General features: G+C 43.4%; 1 pseudogene; it reads right to left on the minus strand.

Moving 5' to 3' along the window:
- Window positions 1-8,602: 8,602 nt before the first annotated feature.
- Window positions 8,603-8,726, minus strand: LOC137765551 (U2 spliceosomal RNA; annotated as a pseudogene).
- Between the last annotated feature and the right edge of the window lie 490 nt (window positions 8,727-9,216).

Consider the following 9,216-nt stretch of genomic DNA (forward strand, 5'->3'; position numbering starts at 1 on the left):
TCCTGATGGAGCATCCTGAAGAAACAGTTGATTTGTCCTCTAATGCTGTTCTGGGCCCTGTCCTTTTCTGAGTCTTGGTAGTTCATTTTTTCCTGTGACTCACAGAACTATCCCATAGCCTTAAGGTAAACGAATCCTACTTTACATTTAAGTTGGCCAGAGTCACTTTTGCTACTTGCAACCCAAAGAAATTTAACAAATGTATCAAATATCTTCTCTGTGATCTCAGCAGCTGAGAGCTGACTGAGAATCTATAGGTAAATTGTTAGAATTAATAGATGATTTGGTGAAGTTACTGTGTTCAAATTCAGTATACAGAAATCAATTGTATTTTTATATACTAGCAACAAATAATTTAAAAATAAAATAACATATACCACTTATAATAGCATCAAACATATCAAATCGTTGGAGTAAATGGAATGAATCTATATGTATACAACATATATATATATATATATATATATATATATATATATAAAATGTATATACACAACATTATTGAAATAAAGAATTCCTACATAAACAGATTGTTATGTAGCAGATTGTTATGCCCACATTAATTTGGAGGCAGCGATAGATTTCTGAAACAGAATCTCAGAGCTATGTAGTTGAAGTTTATCTTTTTGCAGATAAAGAAAATAAGACTAGAAGGGTCAAACAGCCTATTCAAGTTAGCCCAGGCAGACCTCTAGTAGACCTCTTCTACCACCAGCTTGCTGGCCGTTGCTGCCAATCTGGGCACCTCTACGGTTGGGGCTAGAACAACACTCCTTTTCTCCCAGGGCCAGTGCTTCATACTGGCCTTTAGCTGGCTCTGTCACTTTTCTCAGAGCATTCTAGCAATGGGGACTCTGCCTTCTTTCTCTCCATCTTTCTTGAATATTCTAGTACCCGTGAAAAATCAACAAGCTGAACTCACTGTCTATGAGATTCTCTGCCTGAATTGGGCATGTAATTCCACGTTGATTTCCAGGGTTGGTAATCTGTAGTTCTTCTGACTCTGAAAGTAGCAGGTCGTTGCTTGGAGACTCACTTGTTACTCATAGCTCAAGGGACCAAGTTCAAGCAAGAGGCATCTTTTCATCACATTCTTCCAGTGTCTAGTCACAGACATTGTATAAACTCCATTTCTTCTATTCCTCTGGAATAACCAGACTTTAGTAACCAAACTCAGACTAAGAACTGCAGTTTCCCCCCGACCCCCACCCTCAATTTTCCCTCTGCTGTTTTTTCCTCTCTTCCATGGGTTATTTTTTCCAACTTGGGAGACAAGGAGAATGTGTATCCCAGGTAAAGTGAGGCGGGAAGGGGAGGAGCTATGGCACGGACACATCAAAAGAGCCCTTTGTGCTCAGGGCACATTATTCCTGGAATCCAATCAAGTGCCCCAAAACCCAACCAAGCTTTTCAGACAGCACAGAAACCAGTCATGCAGGCATCTTGGGCTCTGCTTTTTTAAAGCTTTATAGGGTACACTGAATTATTTGGTTGGGTCTTTTCAACCGTGTGACATTTGGGTTTTCAATGGCCCAAATGGAGTTGATCATTAATTATTTGGACGCTTTAATTAAAAAAAAAAAAAAACAACTTCCCTGTGGATTTATGAGGGTCTGCTGGGGGACAAGGACAAGGGGGCCTTTAATGTTTCTCTCATTTGAATGAGAGGGAGGGTTGGGAAGGTCTAGAAGGGGAGGCTGTAGAATCATCTTCCAGGAAGGTCTTAAACCCAAGTTAGGGTTTATTTGAGGGAGGAGGGGCTTACAATGAAGAAAATGGAAAGGAACGCAAGAGAACAGAATTCTGGGATCTATCAAATGCATTAGGGGGCAGGATGTTTAATAAAAATCAATGCTTTAGCAGGGAGCCATCGGGAGTTTCTGAATCAATACCTTTCACATGAAAACTAGTAAGTCCTATGGGTTGGGAAGGGGGAAGGGCTAGTTTCTGGAACATTTGATTAACTGAACCAGAGAAGGTATCCAGGGAGGGGAGGAACTGGATTGATGCCTTCTGGTTTCAAAACAGCGAGGTAGTGAAGGTATAACATCTGCTCTCTTCCTTTCCAGGGCATGTTTTGCAATCTCAGCCTTCTTCTCTAACACGGATGGGTGTCATTATTAAGTCATACACATTCTCCAGTTCCTGACATCCTGAAAAATCTCCCATACTCCCAGAGAGTTCTGCTCCTATGTGCCTCCCCACAAAGGTTCATCTCAATAACAAGTGATCTTGGGTAGGGTTGGGGTGCATGGGAAAGGAAATAAGCTCTTTTCCAGAGACACCAGCAGCTTCTATCTATTCAGGCTCTTGCATCCAGGAGCCTCAGGAAAATGAGACTCAGCACATTTAAAAGCTACTGATGAAAAGTGCTTATCTTTGACGTCACAGTGCTTAGTGATACCATACGCCAAAAAGAAGCACAGTGATTTGTGTGCACATCTTTGCTGATTTCCCCATTTGGATTTTTAAAATCCCCTGCCTCTAGTTGAAGTAATTTAATCTGAAAAAAATCACAAAAAAATGTGGATTCCCTGACATCTTTCCTTATACAGTGCACAAAATTGTTTTAGGAATTGTTCCTATGATACCAGTTGACTGGACTGTATTATTTACCCCATTTTGCAAAGGAGGGAAACTGAGTCTGAAGGAATTCAAGTAACATGCCAAAAGTCATGAACTATTAGTGGACTGGAATTCTGGCCTTCTGGAAAAAGACATTTCTCACAAAAGACATCACAGTCTTATCCATGGGATTATAGAACTAGGCTCTCCAGATGGTGCTTCAGGAAGAAATCCAGAGCATTTACAAGTCGGTTATTTGTTTTTCCTTACAGCCAATTCCATGCAAAGGTTGGCCTGTATGCATCCATTTTAGAGAAAAGGAAAAGGAAATCGACCCAAATTTTGGTAGCAAGTCTATCTGAGATGCAGTGGTGGTATTTGCTTTGTCTAAAGTTTAGGGCTGGAGGGGTCATGAAAAACTCTGAATATAAACTTAGTTCTAGTTGATATTTGAAAATAATACGATGGAATTACTGACTAGGAAGCATATGATGGACTCGCTCTACACAAAAGCAAAAATGAGCTTTAATGTCTCCCCCAGCCTCAGAAGATGAAGTTGGGAGCAAGTGGCTGGGAGAGTCCCAAGCTCAGGAGAGAGGTGTGGATGACAGTTCTTACCCGCACAGTGGAGTGGGGAGTGGGCCATTGTCCAAGGAAGTTGTGGGCTCCCAGGAGTGTGCTATCTACCCCAAGCAGTCAGGAAAGACACAGGGACATCACCAGGGGGTTTTAGCAGGTAAAAGTACAAAGACATAGCCTGGACAATGTGTTCGTGTATCTCAAATTTCCTCATAGAGAGAATCAGAAGCTCTACTTTGCTGTGGGATTTGTGGGGTTCAGTGATTGAGAGAGGTTAAGTATTCCGGGTGGTACTGCCCAGGCTCAAGGCACCCACCAGTTTTCATTCCAAAGTATATGGGTGAAAGTCACTCGTATATTTGCACCTAAATTAAGACACTACATTATGACAAAGTTTTATCATCTTGCTTATAACTCAGGGCTTTAGGTTTTGCAACATTTCAGGGCTGTCTGGTGATGAAAGAGAAGACATGCTATATAAGTGGCATTTGTGTGGGGACTCATACCCTGAGCCAGAGCCACTGCATGTTATGTCCCTCTACCTGGAACCCTCTTTTCCCTCATCGTTACCTGATAGACCCCTGTTCTCCACTCCTATCTCAGCTCAGTGTCAGACTTCCTCAAAGATACCTCCCCGCATCCCTTTGTCTAAACTGGGTCTTCATGGGAGGTCTGTCAAAAGCATCTTGTACTTTTTTCATGAAAAGATAGTTACAAACTGTGATAAGCTATTTAATCCTTCTGTCTTCCACTGGATAGGAAGGTTCTTGAAGATAAGGACCATGTCTGCAATGCTTGCAATAGACTCCCACTGCCAAGTGATATTTGTTGAATGATATTTGATATTTGAATGAATGGTCTTGTGAGGAAACCTGAGCTTGAGTCTGGGTGCTACCACTATTCACTTGGGTGGTTGTGATTTTCTGAGGCTTGGTTTCCTCATCTCTTAAATCATGCTGTTAGAATGGTTGATTCTGAGACCCCCTTCTACAAGGCTACTCTGTGACCTGTTGTAACCCACCTGTGGCTGGGTCCTTCTTTGGCAGCTCTGTAAGCTCTTCAGTTCACTCTCCCATCCCAAATAATCCCAACTCTCCAACACATTAATGAAAAAGAGAGCCTTTACTGTTGATTCCATAGTTTCCTTGGAGGAAACTACAACTCCCAACTCTTAACACTTCACTCCCCAAATGCCCATTTGATATTTCTTCCTGATTCCCTTTTTGACTCTCTGCCGCTTCCTCTCCCCTCCAGGGCCTCTCTGAATTCTCTGCAGCCTCCAAAAGTTCTCTATTTGATTCAGAGCAATTTCACACTTGCCCAAATACCCTTTCCCTTAAGCTGCCTCAGGGCACACGGTTGTGGATCCTTAGACTTCCAGCATACTGGCTGCACCAGATCTACCTTGGCTGCACCAGCTCTACCTTACCGTGCATCTCTTTCCAATTCCATGTTCAGTGACATTGTATTAGTAGCTTAAATCTACCACGGTGGGAGTATTTAAACCAGGGAAATTGGCGAATGCTGTAAATTGGGATTTCTCTTTCGGAGAACCCATTGTTACACATTTCCTGGCACACCACTGTCTAAGCTCCTCCAGCCAGGTTATCACCTAGTTTAGGAAGTTCGTTGAACCCAAAGATCCTTCATCATGAACCTATAACATACGTAGTTTTTAATTCCTCATGATTTAGGCTGAGTAGTAGGAGCTGAGAAAGTCTCATATAAAATGGTAGCTGTATTGATCAAGGTTCAGCCAAGAAAACAGAACCTATCTATGCCAGGTAAGTCAAGGGAGGAAAATGGGAAATGTTAATATGTAAATAGCTACATATTACGTTTGATGGCACTAAAAGGGCAAATGCGTGAGCCAAGCTCTAGATGAGCAGGAAGCCACTTCCTGTCTCTAAGGCTGGTGTGACAAAGAGGAGGTGTTACCAGAGTTTAGGAATTAGAATTGCAGAGGGAGCGTCTTCCCAGTGGTTGTGGAGCCCCAGAAGAGACTAAGTTGCTGCTAGAATGCCTCCTACAACATGGAGTGAGGGGAGTACCTGGGCTTTTTCCTTCCTCCAGTGTTCTGCTGAGACCCTCCCATGGGCTGAAATTAATCAGAATCCAGTTGGAACAGGAGTTTGGGAAAATGTAACTGGCAGGGGTCATCTCCTATGATGCAGAACAGGACAGAGAAGGCCTGGCAATGAATCTGATAACAAATAGGCAAATCACCATCCTAGTAACTAATCATATTCCTGATAATAATATTCCTGAAGGGACATCAACTATCTTCAAGGCTATAGCCAGTCACGTTGATTTCCTAGAGTCCCACAGCCCAGCCTCACTCTACAAACCCAAATAATTCCCTTGAGTCTGGCTCCCCAATCCATTCTACAGTGAAGAGGGATTAAGTTACAAAAACTCATTGTAAGATACTGACAATTCTGATATAGCTTAATAAAGTTGATTGCAAGAACCAGGGACCATCACATTTTGAAGAAAGATGGAAACTTTCCCATCCATAAATGGTAATGACTAGGAACATTCTTTCTTTTTCTTGTCTTTCCTTTATTCATTTGCTTATTATTTTCTAAGACTTCAGGCACTGTGCTAGATGCTGAGGTTACAAAGATGTTTAGAACTTGTCCTCAAAGAGCTGACAGTGTGAATGGGAAGTAGAGGGCACGGGCAATGCAGGATTCACAGACTAATCTTAAGGAAATAAGACTGCTGCTTTTTGCACTTGGGCAGGTTGCGGAGGCAGATCAGGACCAGTGGGGTTCTCCCAAGCAGCTTCAGTGTCCCCCAACACTTGGACACTTTTGGGGGTTAATCCCTTTCTTACTTATGTAAGGCCCACCTTCCCCTAAGGATATCGCCATACTGGCCTTTCAGGAAATACTCACCCTCCTCCCTTGGCTCTCTGCTCATCTTCCATTAAGAGGATAATGTCAGCGTCTTGTCTCTTGAATTGCCAGAGACTATACTCTCGTGTCTTACCAGCTCAGCAAATGTCGGGAGATTTCTTCCCTGTCTTGTGAGTCTTCATTTCAGGCCTAGATAGGGCTGGTCCTAGTGATGTGCTGGAGAACTGTGTCCATGCCCTGGTGTGTTCCCGCCAACGACACACTCCCAGAATTGTGGCCCCGTGTTGTGTCGATCGTTACAGCTTGTCAAGGGATACTAGAACTACCCCAGTACTTCCCACTCAACTCAGACCTCCAGTCTGTGCCCTCCTAGAGAGTTGGATACAGGGAGCAAGAAGTGAAGGGGAGAGATGGTGAGAGAATGTGGATAGAGTGTGGTGAGGTGTCTGCAGAAGGCATGGTGAGGAGTGGGAGAGGGAGAGGGAGATGGGGAGGGGAGGAAGAGGGGGAGGGGAGGGAGGGATAGAAGAAGGAGAGGGAGAGGGGGAGGAAGAGGGACAAAGATAGGGAGAGGGAGGGAAATGGAGACGGAGATGGAGAAAGAGAGAGAGAGAGAAAGACTCTTTAGTTGCCACAAGTGGCACTGGCAATATGTTAAGAGTTTTCAGAGGAAGGTCTCTGTGTTTCTGGATTTTCTAAGGAAAACACCTGTGCTGTTTCTCTAAAGAAACTTAGAGAACAACCCATGTCATTCAATTCTGTGCTTTGGGGAAGCTTTGACTTGTGGAGGTGGGATTCCAAGACACCCACCTGTATTCAGGTTACAGAAGGCCTGTATTTCAGTAAGTTTGTTGAACTGCCTGATGTTCGAATTATGATTAACCTTGAACCCCTACAGGAACAGAATGTATGCAGTGATGGACAGACGCCTAGGTGCAATCGGCAACAGGTGTGTTAGCAGCTTCCTTCCCACATGCCTTTGAGCAAGTCACCCATTGACTGCTTGTCACAGTTTTCTCATCTGCACTAGGTGATGATGATCATCTTGCCCAATTTACCCAGAGGTCTGTTGTGAGGTTCACTTGAACTCAGCCATGTAGAAGCACTTTATAAATTGGAATGTATTACAGCCATGCAAGGAAATAATATTTAAGTGGCGTTTCTTGGTAGGGTTCGGCTGCCTTTCACAAAGTGAGGGTCAGCTTACTAATGCCACCCTAGTAGATGAAATGGTCCCAACTCACATCTTTTATTTTTCCTTTTACTAAATTGGAAACAAAGCCCTCAGGGCTTATAATTGAAGATTGCTGAAAGGTGTGTCTAACATAGAAATGCCTACCAAAATTCCACTCAACTTGGTTTACATTGTCTACAGTGTGAAGGAGGAAGCCATAAAGATTTCTCCAGAAGGAAGTGTGTGATCCAGGCCTTGTGGAAGGGCTGCAGGCTCTAACAGCCATGGCGCCCTCCAAAAAGCTATGACAGCCATGCCATTTCTCAGGTTTTCAAGGGCGTGCTCTGCAGCCCAGTTGCTGAGCGTTTGTGTGTACGTGTGTCTCCGTGTGTGCTAGTGCATTTATTAAAGGCTGTAGTAGGTGGTTTAGAGCAGGTAGTTTCCAGGCTTCTCAGAAAGAGAAGAGTTTTCCTTGGCTCCACTGCCAGCTGCTTTGTCTGTTTTCATTTTAAAGGTGTGTTTCCAAAACACCATTTCCTGAAATCTTTTGGCTGTAGCCAGGTATGAGATTCCCAGCTGCAAGTCCAGGGAAAAGGTGAGCTGCCAGGGAAAAGTTTACAATAGGGCGGGTTGCCCGGAGCAGTGCCAGTTGACACCTCGCCAGGAAGTGGAGAGCGAGCCAGCCACAAGGACCTGCACGGGAAAAGTTTTCCCTCCAGGTCCGACTGGAAATTCATGTCTAAGAATATTAGTTTGAATAACCAGTCTGAGTTCTTGTAACTGAGGAGGGGATATCGAACTTCAAGTCTAACAGAGTAAGACAAGTTGACGTGAGTCCTTTCGCATGAAGGCGTTTTGTTAACTCCCTTTATAACGTCTCCCCGTATTTAGTGTCCACTGTGTCTTATCTTGATCACTTTTTAGTGCACTACTGCCACTTGGGAAAATACCTTCCTACCCTGCCAGAATTTGATCTCTGAGCTCGTGTCAAATTTATCTATAAATTCTCCCGCGTCTAACACAGTACCTAGTACACTGAAGGTGATGAATAAATGTTGGTTGTGTAAATGACTGAAAGATGCAAAACTAGAGCTATTAACAAGGTTTTTATTGAAGGTTCATTCATTCTGCATATATTTATTGAGCACTTGATACAGGCCAGGCCCTGTTATAGGCAATGGGAAGAGACTGGGAACAAATCATACATGAAGATAATAGCAGTGACTCTGTAGGTGACTTATTTTCCCCTGATTTTTTGTATCCTTAGCTGTTGAGAACTCCTTGGCTGTGCTCAGGTCCGGGTCTTGTAATTCCCATATTCCTGGCTGCTTTGCCCTGTCCAAAGCCTATCCCAGGTTTTGGGACTTATTGTCTTGGTCTCCAATAAGGACTTTAAATAGCCCCAGGCCAGTTAGTAAACAGTATATATTTCTCCCAGCACTCCTATCACTCAACACTATCTCCAGGATTTTTACCAAATTTCCTCGCTGTTAAACTGGTAAGGACAAATACTACAGTTGATCTTAGCTAAAAGGCTGAGAAGCAATCCCAATTCCCTAGGTATCAAAGCTTAAATGCTTGCATTGTAGCCTAGTTCTGGAGATGAAATCCCCATGTTTCTCTCTGAACCAGATGAAACATAGATAATGGAAAGCTGCTGTAAAGGAGAACAGAAGTTGCTGAGGAACACTAGGAGGACGTATGTGAAGATAGGAGGGACAAAGGTAAAGTTCTTCTGTACAGAAAAGCATTGGAGAGGCTTACAGTACCACCAGCAGGGTCCTCTGCTTCTCCCCCAGTGGCTGAAGTATTCTTCACATTTCACTGGTGGATAGCCCTCAAGAGTATGGGCTCAGCAGATGATGCCAGTTCTTACTTCCTCAGATTTGCAAAGGGTGGGAGGGTCCATGAAGTTCAAACTCCTCCAAGTTCAGAGAGAGGATACACCCTACCCAAGATCAATCACATGGCCTAGTGACATAGCAAAAATTTTATCTTTTAGAATCAAAATGGGGAAAAATTATCCTTTGTCTCTGA

Source organism: Eschrichtius robustus, chromosome 5 (assembly GCF_028021215.1).
Source record: "Eschrichtius robustus isolate mEscRob2 chromosome 5, mEscRob2.pri, whole genome shotgun sequence".
NCBI lineage: Eukaryota > Metazoa > Chordata > Mammalia > Artiodactyla > Eschrichtiidae > Eschrichtius > Eschrichtius robustus.